Source organism: Mesoplodon mirus (genome assembly GCF_964341445.2).
Source record: "Mesoplodon mirus genome assembly, chromosome: 4".
NCBI classification, from domain to species: domain Eukaryota; kingdom Metazoa; phylum Chordata; class Mammalia; order Artiodactyla; family Ziphiidae; genus Mesoplodon; species Mesoplodon mirus.
Window position 1 is genome coordinate 178,783,276 of NC_138979.1, and position 19,222 is coordinate 178,802,497.

General features: G+C 47.6%; 1 pseudogene across 1 annotated transcript; it reads right to left on the reverse strand.

Moving 5' to 3' along the window:
* Positions 1-1,719: 1,719 nt before the first annotated feature.
* Positions 1,720-7,087, reverse strand: LOC309802953 (serpin A9-like; annotated as a pseudogene). Its single transcript has 4 exons — positions 7,025-7,087; positions 5,900-6,170; positions 3,606-3,743; positions 1,720-1,919 (listed from the first exon to the last, which is right to left on the reverse strand). The product of its transcript is annotated as a serpin A9-like (transcript).
* Positions 7,088-19,222: the final 12,135 nt, after the last annotated feature.

A 19,222-nucleotide genomic window follows, 5' to 3' on the forward strand; every position in this document is an offset into this window, starting at 1 on the left:
CCTCAGTGCTGTGTCTGGTCCACAGAATGTACTCAACTCACCTCAATGCCTGCACGTGGATCCACTGGGCAGGTGACTGGGCAGGTGGAGAAGAAACACCCACCTAGAAAAGCCAGATGTTCCAATGTCCTGAGTGACCATATTTCTATGATGTCCTTGCACAGACATGAGGGAGGTAGCAATTGTTTTTATTCACATTCTGGGGATAGTTAGTTAATAACTGAGGAATCCCATTAACAATAGACACTGCAGGGGGAGTTAGCTTTCAAAAGCGGTGGCTGCCATGCTCTGGCTAACTAGCATCAACACTAGGTTGATCTGGAACATTGGATCAATTAGAACTCAGATCTCAGTTCCCTCACCAGGGCTCAAACCCACGCCCCTGCAGTGGAAGCGTGGAGTCTTAACCACTGGACCGCCAGGTTTCAGTCCCCGTTTCTTTCTGTGTAAAGAACTTGGAAAAGACAACGTGAGCCCCCCTAGCACATCTGAGGTGGTGTGGGACACTGGTGCCCTCAGAATCTGAAAAAGAAGGAGCCAGAAGAGCCTGTCTGCAGAGGGGGTTGGGATGGGGGAGGAGGGAGGATGATGGAGCCGTCTCTGCCTGACACCTGTGGCCCTTGCACCTCTGCAACTCTGGTCCTGAGGAATCAGAGTAAGGCAGCCAGGCCATCGTCACTACCAACCAGCAGGGAGGAGGAGGACGAACGCAAGGGCTGTGTGTACGTGTGTGACAACGTCAGAGCCAGGAAGGCAGCAGCCCTGATGATGGAAAACCGTTGCACAGACTCAGAGAGGTCTTCACAGCCCATACCTTAACCCTTCATTTTCCGGTTTGAGAAACTCAACTGGTTTAATGCCCTCTCCCCACACACCCAGACTCCCTTCCTTAGCCAGTAACACCCTACGCGGTCTGACCTCCCCTTACCTCTCTGACCTTGGTTCTGCCATTCCAGCCACAAGGGCATCCTGCTGTCCTTCCAACACACCTGCTCACCCCAGACTCAGCCTCTGTGCTCACAGAAACACCCCTCGCCATCTCGTTTCCTTCAAATCATCCTATTCCATACCTTCACAGCACTGATCGTAACCTGCAACCATCATGTTTATTTATAGGTTTGGTTTTACAGTTGCGGTGGTGGCCGTCTGTTGCTCCCATGTAGGCCCAATTGGCCAGGGACTTGTTTGTCGGGTTGACTCCTAGCACATAGTAGGTGCTCAATAAGTTTTTGTTGAATGAATGGATGAACGAATTCATGCAGCCCCTGAACTGTCACATACTAACAACCCAGCCACTGCCAGTTAGCAAGATAGACCATCTTCAGGTGAAGACCCTGGAGGCGTGTGGGAACACTGTTGCTGGCTGAATTCACATTTTGGGTTTATTGAACTTATTATTGTAATTCTGCAATAAAGGGGACTGACCTATATGTCACCCTTCCCAGGGGCTCCAAGGACTGGAAATACACCAACCCAGAATTGTTCCATGAAGCTAGTCACCTGGAAGAATTTGTGGAAAAGAAACTGGAGGTTAATGGGCTTTGGCTTGCGACTGGGATCTCTGCTGCCTTTGATGACTGGGTTGAATGCGGCTCTGCCAGGGTCAGGTGGAACCTGAGAGCAGAAGGCGGCACGCCTCCACATCAGGGGCGTCAGGCAGCATGGATGATCACTGTCTCTGCATGTCAGTGTGTCTTCAGATGACAGGGCTTTTTCCACCTAGAACTTAGTGGAGTTCCCAAGTTTCCCAAGGGAGAGCATGGTCTGTGTGTCTTTGTTTATAGTCAGCAGCATGAAGGACCTATTGAAACAGATGGTGGAGTAAGAAGGGACATGGGCTGGACTATGAGTTTGGTGATGGTGGCTGCTGCAGCCTGGGTCCCCTCCTCTCTGACGTCCAGCACAGCCTCCTGAGCCACCTGCCAAGGGAAAAAGAAACATCAGCAGTTCGCAGGCAGACACCTTTATTTACTGAGTTTTGGTGTTTCGCCTAGGAACAGGGACACCCCCTCGAGAGGCTCCAAGGTGATACCTGGCCTTGGGTTTGCTCAACTAACTACAGCTGTTGTGGTTACTGGTCAGCTGGCCCTTAAGCACGGAGTTAAATGAGTCCCAGTGCTGCCACCTACTGTGGCAGAACTTATTTGGGTGCTGTGTGCTTCAATTTTCATTTCTATTAAACGATGATCATAACTGCATGCCTCCCACAAATTTATCCAGTGAGTTAAAGATCCTACAAAGCAAGTGCTCATGAACTTGCTAGCAATTGTAATCAACTACAATTGTTGCCCAGGAGACCTAGGTTAGGGGTTACTAAGTGGTGGATCCCTGCGTGGTCTTCTAGGGAAGAAATTAATGTACTCCCAACTGCAGGGGGCTGGAGAACCCCCGACAATTACAATCATGGTTTTCCTTTTTCTTTTTTAACATTTGAACTTTAATCACTGTTTTTCATATGTGCAGAAAAGCATCTCATGGGAAAGGTTCATTATGGTCATCATATTCCAGTGGGACCTGTCTGCATTCTTTCCCTGAACACCAGTGACAAAGATTCCCCTTCTGTGGCCCAGGACCACTTCTGACCGTTATAATCTGTTATAAAAATAAATGTTTAGGTTGGGGATCAGAAACTCATATGTGGACAGGGGCTGGGCCGGTAACCCCCATGAGATGATGAGATGTCTTGTAAGAGCAGGGGGCACATGGGGAACCTGGAGGGCTCCCTTGGGCTGACTGTTTGGGCTGACTGTTGCCATGTGGGAATTGGGCTTGGCACATAGTAAATGCTCAATAAAGAGAATCAGAATCTAAATTTTTAGGTCCAGTATGTTACATTTTAGAAGTCAGCTCCCTTTTCTCCCTTCCTCCCTCCTTCTTTTCTTTGCTCCCTCCCTCCCTCCCTCTCTTTTTTTCTTTCTTTTTTTTTTTTTTTGCGGTATGTGGGCCTCTCACTGTTGTGGCCTCTCCCATTGTGGAGCACAGGCTCCAGACGCGCAGGCTCAGTGGCCATGGCTCATGGGCCCAGCCGCTCTGCGGCATGTGGGATCCTCCCGGACTGGGGCACGAACCTGTGTCCCCTGCATCGGCAGGTGGACTCTCAACCACTGCGCCACCAAGGAAGCCCTCTTTTTTTCTTTTTCTTCCTCCCTTTCTTCTTCTCCTTCTTCCTTTCTTTTGACTGCAGACCAAACACAACACATCTACAGGGTACTCATGGCCTATGAGCAGCCACATTATGACCACGGTGTGAGCACCTAGGCTTTAGGGAGGTGAGGTCAAACGCCAGGGGACAGCTACTCATCTGCAGTGGGTTTGGGGCAGCAGAGCTGCCTGCCAAGTAGAGGTCTGATTCTCAGAGCACTGTAGTTGGACCTTAGGAACATTTATTTGAAGAAGGATAAAAAATGCCTGTGTATCAGTGATATGACAGCCATAAAGCCACAGGCCTGGCAGCCGTGAGATCCAGCCCTCCTGTTACAGAGAAGTCACTTTGCCTCTTGGGGCCTCTGGTTGCTAATCAATGAGATGAGGGGGCTCCACAGGCCAGTCTCTACAGGCCCTTCCGCCTCACGCTTTCATGCAAATATGCTAATCAACCAACTCACTTTGGAAACTTGAAGGAAATCTTTCTTTGTGATTCCAGAAAAATCAGCATTTTTGTCAAGGGCATCCCAGATGCCCATCTTTGGGAGGATATTTCCAGGTTATAGGACAGGAAATGGAACATTTTGGAATGAACACCTCTAAGCACCTGTGGAAAAGAAGAAAGAACAAGATGTGATCACGAGCCCATGGTGACCATTCTAGGTGACATTTCAGGAGACTCCGCTCTTCCTCCAGGCACTGGTTGCTGCCAGAGGGATCAATACATCCCAGACCACCAGCCCAGCTTGCTCTGGAAGTAAGCCTCCTGGATGAGCAAGTCCAACTTTGGAGATATACGAGATGAACAATGGGCCCCTTAATGAAGTAGGGGCAGAGCTGAGAAGGCGGACAAGCACAGGTGACTATAGCAGAGGCAGCGATGGAAGTGTGTCACCATCCCTGGCCCAGAGTGTGCCTCTCACCACCCTTCCTGAGACAAACCCTGCTAATCCCTGAGAGCAGCAAAGTTCAGTAGAACTTTCTGCAAAGTTAGAAATATTCTCTACCTGTGCTGTTCAACATGGTAGTCACTAGCCAGACCCACGTGGCTATTAAGCAACTTAAACGTGGATAGTGCCAAGAAGTAAATTTAAAATTTTACCTAAATTTAAGTAATTTAAATTTAGATTATGACATGTGGCTGGTGGCTCCTATATTGAACAGCATAGGCCTAGAGTTTGGTACACTTTTTTCTTTCTCTGCGGTGTTTTTTTCTGAACCAAGGGTGAATAGCTCACGTTTACTGAGCATTTATTATGTGCCAGGCATTGTCCCAGACACATTCATCAACATTATCTACATTTTAAAGATGGCAAACCTGGGCTTCCCTGGTGGCGCAGTGGTTGAGAGTCTGCCTGCCGATGCAGGGGACACGGGTTCGTGCCCCGGTCCGGGAAGATCCCACATGCCGCAGAGCGGCTGGGCCCATGAACCATGGCCGCTGGGCCTGTGCCTCCGGAGCCTGTGCTCCGCAATGGGAGAGGCCACAGCAGTGAGAGGCCCGTGTAAAAATAATAATAATAAAATAAAAATAAATAAAGATGGTAAATCTTAGTTTTAGGGCTTTTCCCAAGGCCATGTACTTAGTCACAGAAGTGAAAGCACTAAAGTGTTGGATGAACACTTCAATTCCTCATTGGGGGACTTCTTGGGACATCTAGCACAATGGACAGCTCTCTCGCCCCCGTTACTGTCTCCTGCACTGGCCTGGTCATCTCCATCTTCTTTCTGCTCTGTCTGCTGCTCTTTAGAGACCCCTCCCGCACCCCAGTCCCCGTGCTGCCTCCTCTTTCTCTATCCGTCCCTGGTTGCAGTCTAGGAAAGAAGGAAACTCTGAAACACCCTACAGTGTCCCTTGATCCCCACTTTGCCTTTGTGAGTGCTGTTTCCTTTACCGAAATACCCTTCCCAAGCCCCTATGTCCTTTCCATACCTGTGGCTCAAATGTGCCACCTCACTGAGGCCTTCCCTCATATCCCAGCTTCAGTTGTGATCTCTCTTTGCTCAGAAGTGCCTCAGAACTCTGCCCACCCATTGACCTTTGTCTTTCTTGAATTACCGTTATCCCTAAAACTATCTTTTCTCTCCTCCTAGACTATGAGCACCTGGGAATGATGCTAACGATGCCCAGAAAGTATTGCTAAGAGACTGTGCATAAGACTTTGACATGCCTTTTTATCTTATGATTCACATCCTTTTGATACTCTCCATAATAACTACAGAACTAATAAGAATATTACTACTGACTAACATTTATTGAACACTTACCATCCCTCAGACATTCTTCTAAGCACTTTAAAAATAGTAACTTATTCTGTCCTTTCAACAACCTGTGAGTTTGATATTATTATCCTCATTTTATAGCTGAATAGCAATGTTGTGTGTGGGGGGGTTTATGCAATAATTCTACAGAATACAATATTGAATTGGCTGATAGAGTGAGCTCTGCTAGCACAGAATAGCTACCGTGACATAATACTTTTGCAGTGATCTATTAACTACATGACCTGGGGCAATTCACTTCTCCTTTTGGAGCCTCTATCTCCTTATCTGTGAATGGGGGTGGTAACACTTCTCATCTGTCAGGTATTCGTGAAGTTCAAGGGAGAACATGTCTGCAGTCCCAAGCTCACTGTCCAGCATGTAGCTGGTGCTCAATTTGCAGGAGTGATTATTCAACAGCTGTTATCATGACCTTTTCCTCATCCTTGGGTGTGCACCATCACCTGCCTCAGGCCACAGCAAATTGGCATACATACCCACCTCTTCTGGAGTGAGTGGCTCCACTTCAGTGTCCTGGCTGACAAGGCGTGTTCCGGCTGCCTCATCCTGCCCTCACCAGGAAGGACAAAGAAGGCCACAATGTCTCTGCTGTAGTCCATCTGCAGCACAGAGTAGTTCAGCTCTGGATCCACCCCAAAAGGAAATTGTTCTACCTGGTGCATCATTGGAACATGCACAGTGGTCCTCTTGCTCAACAGGAATGGGAAGCTTTTACTTGTATATGCAGGGTTAAAGGGCTTCTCCTACTTGGCTAGCACAAAGAGAGAAGAGATGTCTTTATGTCAAAGTACAATTAGTGAGGTGAAGACAGCAAGAATGGTGAAGTCAGGACCTCTGAAAACTCATTCCTCCATAAAAACAATGAGAAAACTGCAACAATGGTCAGAATTAACTTTTTTAGAACTCTGGAAATTAACCAAATGCTTTCAGAAAATCAGGGGACAATTTATTAAAGAAAAACAACTAAATCTTGGTAAGAACAGTGAGCTTTGTGGTATTTTAACTTGCCCTAGTTCCATTCTCCACTTCTCAGTCTTTTGTAGCCTGAAAAAATAATGGCCTGAATTTGCAGTGAGATATAGCAGCCTGGCAGTCAGAGAAAGGAAAAAAATAGGGCTGGAATACTAGAACAAAGTGAGAGGACTGACACTAGCCAACTTCAGTACTTACTATAAAGCTACAGTAATCAAGACAGTGTGTTATTGATAAAAGAACAGACAAATAGATCAATGGAACAGAATAGGGAGCCCCCACCTTGACCCACATAAATACAGTCAACTGATCTTTGACAAAGGAGCCAAGGTAATACAATGGAGCAAAGTCTTTTCAACAAATGGTGCTGGAACAACAGACATTGATGTGCAAAAAAAAAAAAAAAAAGTTAAGGAGAGATCAGGACATTTTCCAATAATAAACAAAAACAGGGCTTTTGTCACTAGCACACCGGCCCTATAAGAATACTAAAATTCCTGCTCCCTCCACGGGCCTCATCCAGCAAGACTGGCGCCAGGAGGACTGTAGACTAAGTGACCCGACAGCAGCTGGCAACTCCAGCAGTTTTGGAGTAAGTCAGTGTTGGGCTTGTGTCAACTCTGACGTTCACGATGGGCACGTTTTTAACCTCTCTGGACTTCAGGTTTCTTTCTCCGCTCTGTGACATAGGGGTAATTACCTGTACCCTGTAGAGTTGCTCAGAGGATCAAGAGCAATAGGGCGCTTGCCTATGTCAGGCCAGTCCCAACGTGACAGCCACGTTCCCAACAGCCTCTTTGTTGAAACTAAATTTATGTAAATTGGATAACACTTTACTGTACCAAATACGACTAAAATTAGAGGAAAGTATACGAGGAATCTTTTTGCTGAATGAGTAATTCCTCTAGGAAACTGCAAATTTCTCTCCATTTCCATTTATTTGATTCACCAATGTTTTGTTTTGTAGCTTTGTGTCTGTTTGACTAGAGTTGAGTTTTCTCTCTAAGCTGGGCTCACATAGATCCACCCACCTACTGGACTCTTTATCCACACGTTCCAAGCTGAGCCTCTAAGCCATCCCCACCCTGGGCCCGGTGGGCATAGATCAAAGCCGCTTCTCCTTCATGGCTCTGGTGCTTTTGCGCTCTTCACTTGGGAGCGGGGTGGAGAGACAGGCTTGTGGCTGGATATTTGCGACTGTGAGGGGGGAGAGGCTGTAGGCGGGGACCAGAGGGAAGGGAGTTGCTGCCAGGTTCAGGGATGAGGCACCAGGGAGTGCCGGGCCATCCTACCAGGGGCCAGAGTCCCATCCTGGAGAGGTCTTGGTGGGGTGGGGCACCCGTTAACACCGTGTGCCTTCCCGGGAGCCCACATCCCCATCAGCAGACATGGCCTTGCTAGAGGACTTCGGACTCCGTGCCCCCAATCCTGCTGAGCGGGGATCTGGGCTGAGCAGGGGGCACCTTCTGAACTAGTAGCCTCTCAGGGGTGTTGGCTTGTAGGAGTCCCAGCCCCGTCAATGGCGCTGGCCTCCACGTGACCTTGGGCAAGTTGCTGCTTCTCTCTGGGCCTCAGGGAGGAGGCCTCAAAGGGCTCCTTACTTGACAGCCTGGGCTGCATGTCCACAGGCCTCAAGAGGCAGGTCTTTATGCTCTTGGGGGAAAGGCAAAAGGAAAAAAGCTTATTCTGTTGGCTCTTAAAATCCAACCTCCTGAGACTTCCCTGGCGGTCCAGTGGTTAAGACTTGGCGCTTCCACTGCAGGGGGCGTGGGTTCGATCCCTGGTCAGGGAACTAAGATTCCACATGCCTCACAGTGCAGCCAAAACAACAAAAAAAATCCAATCTCTTTCCCCGCTTGTCCTCTCTCCTCCCAACCTCCTGTCCACCCGAGGCCACTCCTTCTCTCTCCCAGCCCCACGAAGACCCTCGCCCCTCGCTCTGTGGTGACGACTGTGGCCTGGAGGTATGTGTGCGTCCTGCCGGGGGCTCTGCCTGTTGGGGTGACAGGGACACTCCATACTCTCTGTGCTCGCCCCGTCTGGGGTCCTCCTTCCCAGACCCCACTGCCTTCATCTCACCCTCCACCCTCACACCCCCTCAGTCCCTCACAGTCTTCCAGCCCCGGTCACTAACCACACTGCAGACAGCCTGAGCTTCCCCCAGATGCAAATCTCAGGGGTCACCCACCTGCCCAGATCCTTCCATGGCTCCCCACCAACCTGGGGAGGGATGCCCAACTCCTGGTGTTCAAGGTCCTTCTCCACTGCGCCCCAACTTACCTGCCCGCCAGCTTTACCCTGGAGCACACAGCTGGTCCTGTTTCCTGGACAGCTGGTCCCATTTCCCTTAGTCCACCCACCCTCTCTTGTCTTCACTTGCCTCCTTATCTAGCTTGGCTGTCAAAGAGCTTCATTTCCTTCCCAAACCCTATGCTCCCCGGGGCTGCTGTGTCTGTGACACTCACTTTTGGTGAGTCCCCAAACCTGGAATGAGCCACCTCTCTGCTCTTTCTCTGCCAGTGCTGCGGGGAAGGAGGCTCAGCAAGGCAGGCTGGTCCACTGTGAACTCCCAACCAGCCACCTCTATTTGCCTGGAAACAGAGCTCTCATCAACGCACTCGCGCACGGACTTTGGGGAATCTCTCAACCTTTTCCTTTTCCTTGAGGTGGACTCCTCACCTTGCCACAAACACATGTACCCACGCATGCATGCACACACATACGCACACCAGACAACCTTGCCTCCTACCTCACATTAAAGAGAGACCCTCAGAAAAGGAACTGCCTCCCCTCCCCCATCAGACATACCCCTGCTTTCCCCAGCACTCCTCCCCTCCCCCATTACTTCTAAGGTCCACCTCCCTTCCCAAACTCTAGAAACCTTCCTTTATCTCCATCACAGGACCCTTATATCTCTCTCTTCTGTGTTTAAACGCTACTCAACTGGATCCTTGCCACTGGCTTTTTAAAATAATTAATTAATTATCTTTTATTGAAGTATAGTTAGTTTACAACTAAACTTGAGTTAGTTTCAGGTGTACAGCAAAGTGATTCAGTTATACATACATATATATCTATTCTTTTTCATATTCTTTTCCCTTACAGGTTATTACAAGATATTGAGTATAGTTCCTGTGCTATACAGTAGGTCCCTGCTGGTTATCTAGTTTATGTATGGTAGTGTGTATATGTTAATCTCAAACTCTTGATTTATCCCTCCCCTTTCCCCTTTGGTACCCATAAGTTTGTTTTTATTTATTTATAAATACGTTCAAGTCTTGTCCGTTAAGACAAACCACCACCAACACCAACACATTGCCTTCTAGCTATTGCTCTATCTCCATCCTCCCCATCATGGCCCAAATCTGAAAGAGCTGTGTTTTCATGGCCTCACCTTCCACTCACCCTCTGGCCCACTCTAGCCTGGCTTCTGGGTCCACAGAACTAGGACCAGGCCATGAACATATCTAAGTTCTCATCTTACCTGACTTCCCAGGAGCCTCTGACACTGGAGACCACACTCAGCCCTAAGCATTCCCTCCCCTTGGCTCTGGGACACTGCGTCCTCCTAGATGTACCGTATCTCTCTGCTTCTCCCCCTTGTCTCCCCTGCTGGTTCCTCTTCTCCCAGTCCTCACATGTTGGCGAGCCTGCCAGCATCTGTACTTGGCTGTGTTGCCCTCTTCACTTTAATCTCTCCTTTCTCTCCAGCTGACCTCATCACGCCCACGGTTGCATTACTAAGAGATGCAAATCATTCATTACTTTCAAGCTCCAGCCCAGACCTTTCTTCTGAACTTCATGTATTTAACCACCTACTTGATATCTCCTTCTGATATCACAAATGAACCTTAAGCTCAATGTGACCCAAATGGGACTGAGAATCTTTCCCAAGCACCATCTCCCAACCAAAGTTACAACCAAAACTTCCTTTCAACATCTCCTTCCACGGCACCACCACTCACCTAGTTATTCAAACCCAGGACTCATCCTTGCACCTCCTTCTTCCTCACTCCCCTTGTCAACATATCACTTACGTAGTTTAAATGTTCCAACAGCCTCCTATTTCCCAGAGTGGGCACTGATCTTTAATCTAACCCACAGAGCCTGTGCTCTGCTGGCCTCTCTAACTTCATCACACATCTCAAAGCCAATGCTCAGACTGCTATGTCCAGCCATTCTGCCCATTTTCATGATCCTCACAGGTGATGCTTGTTGGACCCTACTCCTAGAGTGTTACCCACACTCCCCTCACTGACCTTCCCCCTAATTAATTCATATTCATTGTTTAGATCTTAGCTCATGTTGCTTCCTCAAGGAAGATCTCTTTGACTACCCAGATAAGAAAAATTCCTCCTATGAAATGTTTCCATAGCACCATCAACCTCTTAGTGAAATACCTACCATTGTCATAATTTTGCTTTTATTTGTGTGGCTGAAAATTTAATGAATCAGGAAGTTGTCTATATTGTTCTCCCTGTACAGCACTGTTTCGCCAATAATAAGTGCTCAATAATTGAAATAAAATTAGATGAGCAATTTATCTCTGAGGGGTGATACTGACTGGATACAAGCAAAGGAGACTTTTTTAGGGTCTTAATTAGGATGATCATCCCACAGGTATATACGTATATAAAATTTGAATTGACTTACACTTCTGGCCAAGATAAGTCTGACATTGGACTTGCAGTTAGAAAACTGGACAAAATATATGAAACAATTGAGACAAAAAATATGAAACAATTCAGACACTGAACTACAGGCAGAGAAGGGAAACAAATGAGGTAAGTCCAATAATTGTTTCAATTTTCTGCCTACTGGCACGTTCTGTACACAGGGAGGGGAGCCCAAGGAGAACATGGTAGGTTTGCTTAGAAGATGGGCATCAGAGTTTGGGAAAGCTGAAGAAGCTACAATTTGTGCAGCAAAAATGTACATTAGCTTAAATCCAAAGCTAAGTGCTCACCTCTGCATGCACAAAGTGAAATTCCACAAAGTTGGTCCAAAACAAAAATAAACAAACAAAAAAACCCTGCTGTTAAGATGTAAGCAGAACAATTCCTAGGATTCACATAGCATGTGGAGATATTTAGGTTATAACCAGCCAGAGTGAAGAGACCTCATGGAACACCTGGGGCATTCAGTAGAGACCCTGGAAGTTTTGCATCTTGACATTAGGCTAAATTAACTTTGGTTTAAAGCTGTTCTAGGCACCCTAACAAAACCTGAAAATATGCATTGACAGAATAAAGCAGTTTTGTAGGTAATTTAGTTCACTGTCAAAACCAATGTCAACACACCATAGAGGAATTCAACAAAACCCAGATCAAAAAATTGTAATGCCACAATGTCCAGCATCCAATCAAAAATTGTTAAATATTCTAAGAAATGGGAACATGTGATCCATGTCCAGAAGAAAAAAATCAGTCAGTGGAAACAGACACAGACATGACTGAAATTATGGAATTAACAGACAAGGACTTTAAAATAGCTATTTAAATATGCCTAAACAATAAAACATTGATATAATGTGATAAAAATCAAATGTATAGAAAATAATCAAATTGACCTTTTAGAGATGAAAAATTCAGTATCCAAAATGAAAAATTCACTGGCTAGGCTCATGAGAAAATCTAAATTGTAGAAGAGGTCAGTAAGCTTGAAAATAGAGCAATAGGAGCTCTCCAAACTGAAGAGAGCAAACTGGGGGAAAAAATAACAGTGTCCCAGTGACCTGTGGGACAAAATCAAGTGGCCTAACATATGTGTAATTGGAGTCTAGGCAAAAAGTGGGTAGGGGAGGACAGAAGAAGCTTTGAAGAAAAAATGGCCAGAAATATATGTGTAATTTACACTATATAAACTATACCTAAGTAAAATAGACTAAATAAAATAAAATGAAATGAATGCAGCCCTGCCATTTCTTTCCCTATGCGGTATGATCACACATGATTTTCAGTCTGCTGGATTGCCCTCGCCACTCTCTCACCTGACAAACTCCTTTCCACCTGCCAGCTCCAGTTCCAAATCACCCACTCACCAAGTATTCCTGGATCCCATAAAAAGTCTGTCCCTCCCTTTACAAACACCTGGAGCAAACCAGAGCGACTTACATTCCTACGTGTCTGTCTTCCTGGTCAGACAGTCAGACAGTTGTGTGGCTTCCTCCAGGACAGGGACTATGATCAGGGAGTGATGGGGAGAAGAATAAAGGGAAATATAAAGATGATGGAGGCCGTGGGAGGGCAGTGGGAGGAAAGGTGGGAGCCCCGAGGGCCAGGCTTTGCTGATTCACCCTCGCCCAGGGACTTTTGTAAAGACCTACAGTTGGCGAAACACAAGTTGGCAACCTAAAGGAGTATGGGGTTTTCCAAGCTTGGCTAATTGTCAGGAGAGCCTGTAGTCTTGTAAAAATTCAGATCCCCAGGCCCAACCTAGAACTGCAGAGTCAGGCTTTCCAGGGAAATATGAGAAGGCTTGGGAGTGGAGAAAGCTGGGCGCTCCCTCCCCACACCACTTGTGCCCTGGCCCCAGAGAGAAGCTCGCCAAGATTACTTTTGGCTCTGAGCTCCTCAGCTGCTGAGGTCTTGGACTTCCTGGAAAGTAAAGACCTGTTTCTCCCCAGATCATAAGACCAATCTGGCTGGATCAGCAACAAAGCAGGAGAGGACCCCCATTCACGGTACCATCAAGATGGAATCTTTCTCCCAAGTCCATCCTCCAACTGCCTCTCCTGCTGTGTTTGGGCCACTCTAGACTCTTCCTTTCTGGGCTATAGGATCTCCTGCCTGCCTCACATATCCTTATGCTTTGGTCCCATTCCTGGTTTATGAAGATCTTCATATCACTTCATATACTTTTCTCTTCATATGTATATATTTAATGTATTTTTGCTATTAACTGTGGAGCAGATTGGGTGCCTCAAGGCTGACCTTGCAATGCCATCTTAACCAGAAGTGACCCTTCAGAGCCTCCCAACAAGGACCCAACATTACCCACTGTGGACCTGTGCACCTGTCTCAAGGGGAAGGGCTACCCAGAGCTCCTGGCAACCTCTTTTGCTGCAACTTTGCTCATTTCTTAGCCTGCCTGGATGATCACCTGACTTTTAGGAATCTGAGTCAAGCTGAGGGTGGAGATGTGGAAAGGGGGTAGGTCTAGACAGATGCCCAAGCCCTGAGGAGTTTTTTTTTTTTCTGACTGTTCATCTGTTTCTGGCTGGTTTTGGAGAGGAGGTCTCTATTTCAACATTATGAAACACACAGGCTTCCCGCTCCAGAAGGGATCTTTCTCCTTAGGGGGCCCTTTCCCCAGCCTATTCCAGGAATCTGTGAGTCTTTTGTTTACATCATGCCAAGAAAAACAACAGCCAAAATGTTACCTGTGCTGGAAGGACAAGCGGCTTTCATGGAAGTGCACACAGTACACTTCCCTCCCCAGCCTGGATGCCTTTAACAGCCATCACAGATATGGATGAATGTTTACCAGGTGCAAAGTAGATTCACAAGCATTACATCATGGAAGCCCCTCAAATACCTTGTGAGATGTCTCTGACGATCCCCACTTCACAGAGAGGAAAAACTAAGGATTGGGCCCAATTAAGTGCCTTGCCTAATGCCACAAACCAAATGCAAGACAGAGCTGGAATTTGAAGTTCAGCCTATCTGACGCCAGGGCCTCCTGCCAACCTCCAGCGCCCTGAAGCCCCTGCCAAAGTCCTTAAAGTGAAAGGCCATTAAATGCAACACAGTATCTTGGGTTTGAGCCTGGAACAGATAAAAGGATATTAGTGAAAAAAAACTGTTGAAATCCAAATGAAATTCAGTTAATAGTAATGTACCAACATTAGTTCCTTAATTGTGTCAGGCGCCTCATGGTTATGTAAGATGCTAACATTGAGGAAATCGGGGCCAGGGGAAGCAGAAACCCTGTACTATCTTCACAACTTTTCTGTAAATCTAAAGTTATTCAAAAGTTTAAAATTTATTTTAAGAAAGAAGAATGGCCAATCAGGCTCATAAGTCATGAACACTTTCCAACCTTGGCCTGAGACTCCGGGGCAGGGGATGGGGGAGATGACTCCATGAAACAACCTCAAGTGCTTTCTACCTGTGACATGGACCCATGCAGTAGCAATATCTTTCCTTTACCAGCTCTCCTTCCTGATCTCCTCAAGGAGGAAGTCTCTCCTTGGTGCCAGCATGTCTTTACAGCCATTGGGTGGCTGCTAACTTTCCTTTTTAACAAAGTAGAGCAGGCTTCAGGTTCAGAGGCTGCAGGAGAAAATGGTCTCGGTGGAATATAATCACCACCTTGGTTGTGTTGTATATTTTTACAATTAATTTTTATTTGTGTCAAGTTTTTATTTTTCGTTTTCTATATTTGGTTGTGATATTAATTTTTCTGCTTAAACTTTTTTTTTTGCTTTTTTTTTCAAAGGTGCATTGATTTAAAGATCAATCTAGGTAAATAATGGAATGAAAGAGATGGGGGTTCAGCCACAATCATAAAAGTGGTTCAGGAGTGGATGAAAGTTGGGAAATTAAGTGGAAATGGAAGGCACGTTTCACAAAGAAAAAGGGTGCCTTGACCTTGGACTCTTATTGTCACACCTGATCACTGACGTGGTGACCCAGGAGGGTGGGAAACGCTCTCTTGGCAGGGCCTGAGCCAGAGGAAGCCGGCCACGGGACCCTAAGCTCTCGCCTGTCTTTCCCACACTGGCACCCTGTCTGGCACAGACTCAAATGCTCAAAAAATATTTGTTGACTCAATGAATGCGTGGAAGAATGAACATGCAGATAAAACTCTGGAGTCCGTTCTGTCATTTCCAATATGAGTGTCAAAGTATTGTCTGAGATAGAAGGGCCTTGGGGGACCATCCAGGGCCACCCCATCATGGCACAAATGGGAAATGGAGGCCTGGGAAGAAGAAGGTGTTTGCCCGAGCCACACAGTTTGCAGGAAAAGCAGGGCCAGGAAGGAAGGCTTCTCACCTGTGATTATCCTCGCCAGGATACCAGCCTGTCACTTCCGGTGTGTGACCACACGAATGACCTCAGCCCAGGCAGACAGGAAACCAGCCTCCTGGCACCCTGCGTGTGCTTGAAAAGCCATCTGCTCGGAAGCCACATAAAGGTTTTCTGCATTACTGGAAGGTCAAGTTGGATCACATCCCAGGGGCCTTCCTACCCTGGGATTGTGATGTTGGACACTTCCGTCCTTGGCTGAGGCTAGCCTCTCTCCTCTCATCAAGTACACCCATTCGTGGGCATCTCCTGGGCCAGAAGTCTCCAGACACCGATCATACCTCAGAGACCACGGAAAGCAGAATCTCAGGGATGCCACCTTCCCAAAGAGGTCGACCTGACCACCACCAGTCCCTCCAATCGCCCTGACCTGCTCTATGCAATGTTCTTATTTAGTTATCACTCCTGTTGTTTGTTATCTGCCTCTGTCTCCCAGCCTGGAAGCCCCACAAGGGCAAGGAGTTTGATATATTTTGTTTACTGATGTGTCTCAGCCCCTGGAACAGTCCCTGGCACAGAGTGGACACTCGGCAAATATTTGTTGGATGGATGGATGGATGGACAAATGTTCCAGAGTCCTAGCTCTGTGGCTTTCTAGCTGTGGGGATTTGGGCAAATTAAGTGATCTTCTGGAGCCTCAGTTTTCTCATCCGTAGAATGGAATGGCTACACTAACTTGAAGGGTTGGGGTGTCAGGGGTTTGGGGAAAGGCCTTATGCAGTGCCGGGCTTCTGAGAGGTATATAGTCAGTGTTGGTTACATCAAAGTCAAAACACATTCATCCACTCATGTGGTCTGTCAGTCCCCAAACATGTGGCCTGGTAAGGTTTCTTCGAAGAAGTAGGAGTCAGCCTTTTCTGGACGGATGAGTAACACGTTGAAAGGAACTGGTGGGGAACAAGGTGAGCATCCGGGCGGGCTGGGACGGCAGGAGCAGGGCAGGGAGGTGGCGATGCAGAGGGTGTGTTGAAGAAGCAGGCATGGCTGAGCCCCACGGCAGGCCTGCCAGGCAAAGGCACATGGCCTTCCCTCCCTGAGGAGAGAAGAGCTCTGGGTGGGGCTGGCTGTGTCCAGAACATGGGTGATTTCTGGGACAGTCTTTCTTTTCAGCAAACATGTACTGAGCATGTTATCCATGATGTGCCCTGGCCCTGAGCCCAGGGGACACAGGGACACCCAGTCTGCAGCCATCAGGACACTTAACAATGCACGAGTTTGTCTGGGTCACCCTCCAACTAAATGCCTGCTAAAGCTGTCCACAGTCCTTCAGTTAAAGACCAGCATTCTCCCTGTGGCCCATGAGGCCCCAGCCTACCTCTCCAGCCTCACCGCCCACTTCCTCCCACCTTATTTTGTTGCTCTGGCATGTTCATCTCATTTCAGTTTTTGTCCACACCACCATCCCACCTCAGGGCCTTTGCACATACTGTTCCCTCTTCTTGGTACAGTTTCCCTCTGATCCCCATCCCAGCTGCTTCCCCCTCTTTTTTGCCCAGGTAGAATTTATTTCTGTAGTGAAGAATGAAAATATGACTGTGAAAGTAGGAAATCATATAGAAAAATATTGAAGAGGTGCAACAGTCCTTTTTAGAATAAAGTTAATTAAAAGAAAGATGATTAAAGCACTAGATTTAAGCTTCATTTCCATTTGAAAGATGAACCAGGGTTTTCCATATGAGGAAAATACATGAGGAAAAATACACCCATATGCAGTTTTAATTAATAGCTATGGTTCAAAAACAGATGCTCCTAGCATTCAGAGCTTTTCCCAATTGTCATGTTCCCAGGGCCTGATCCCCCACTCTGGGTCAGACCCTCCTATTATAAACTCTCAAAGCACCCCATGACCACCTTTCATCATGTTCACTAGAGCTCATGATCATACATTTATGTGTTGTTACTCGATTCATGGCTGTTTCTTTCACTGGATATTAACTCCATGAAGGCAGGGGCCAGATCTGTTTGTATCAGCTTCTAGCCCAGGGAGTGCTGCCCCATAAGTCATTGTTTCATGCAGGATTTGATTGTAGCCCACATGGGGGTGGAGGGAAAATTCGGACCCAGGAGCCATCACAATGCGTGGAGGTGAGTACTTTACTGAAGGGCTTCTTGGTAGAGAAAATTCCATAAAGAGGTCATAATGGATTGGGCACTGAAGGATGAGTAGGAGCTCTTTAGGCAGGAGGTGAGCATGCCCAGTAGAGGGGACAGCACCTTTCAACAAAGGAGGGGGTGCTGAGGCTCAGAGGCTTTAAATGACATGCCCAAGTCACCCAGCTACTAAGTGGCTTACCCTCCTGTCCCATGTCCCCAGTGGCATACGTCATGGACCTGAGATGACTTCTGAGGGTTCTGGTATTCATCTGGTGTCCTCCTACCTCCACCCCCAGGCTGGTGCCAGGGAAATGGTGACTGTCAGCAAAGTACTCCACGGGGGTCCTTTTGCTCCCACATCTGTGTCCTGGGTGCAGGATCTCAACCTTCTTGCCCTCCCCACCCTCTCAGAGAGAGGCTGCTTACTCTGGTGCTCCCCCATCTTGACACTTAATACCCTAAACCAGCTCTATCCCTCTCCAGGCTGCCTTCCTTACCACCTTTTGTGGGGGGTGGATCTCCAGGGCCCTGTGGGTATCCAGGACAGAGGAGAAGGTGCTTATTGAATACACACACGTGTACACGCGCACACACACACATGCGCGTGCTAACCGGGACGGGGCAGCTCTCTTACCTTGGACTGGAGCTGAGGAATGACTAGCCGGACCCCCAGGTCTATGGGGAACCCCTCCCTTCCTGCCCAAACCAGATGTCATAGCTGTTTGCTGCCTGTGGCTGACCACTAGGACAAAGGGAAGTCACTTCACCTCTCTGAGCCTCATTTTCCACATCTGGCCTATGACTGTCCATTCTGACTGCTGGAGGGATAGCTGAGACCAGAACACAGAAGGCATTGTGAGCTGTGAATGCTAGGGGTTGGCAACTGCTGCCAGCTCAGGCTCCTTAGGGTCAAGCCAGGGAGGGTTTCCCTCCTCCCAAAACACCTTCAGATTTGGCTTTGGGAATTCACAGCATGAAACAACGGAATCAAGTGCTTAAAGAAACCTCGTACTCATATTCTTAGCCCTGTGAACACTGGTGCCCCCTAGTGGTCATATGCAGACCCTGCAGGGGCACGCTTTCCAGGAGCGGTGCATGGACCCCATTCACTCTTCAGCTGAGCTTGCTGACAGGTTCAAACCCCAGGGCTCTTCACTTTGGGTCGAAACAGTGGCTCTGGAGTCAGACAAACCTGGCATTGAGTCCCGACTGCTGCTACTCTAGGTTGCATGTACTCTAATGCTGGACCAGCCCCACTCCTGTTTTGCTGGGCTGAGTCTAGAGCTCCCATGTGGACCCTGTTGGGGAGATATCTGTGTAGCTCACATGCCAACCACTCAAAGCCAAGGGCTCTCAAAGGGGAATTAACCTCTCTGAAGCAGTGCGCTAGTTTCCTCAGAGCCCTAGAGGGGATTATCATTTATCCTCAATCATTGTCTATTTCTATAGGGAAACAGGGGCACAGAGAGGGTATGGCTTTCCCAAAGACACTTTGTTTCTAAGATTAGAACCCGGGTCTCACTCATTCCGGACCCCAGGTACTCGTCTTGGCTCACAGCTTCCCCATATTGTCCACCAACAGTCAGCAGACCTTGGGGGTGTTGTTTATTAAATCACAAAACCCCTCCACCTGCCGGGGTGAGATCACTGTCAAGTGGATGTGAGTGGGGCATCTAATCCTGACATTTGAATGGGGAGAA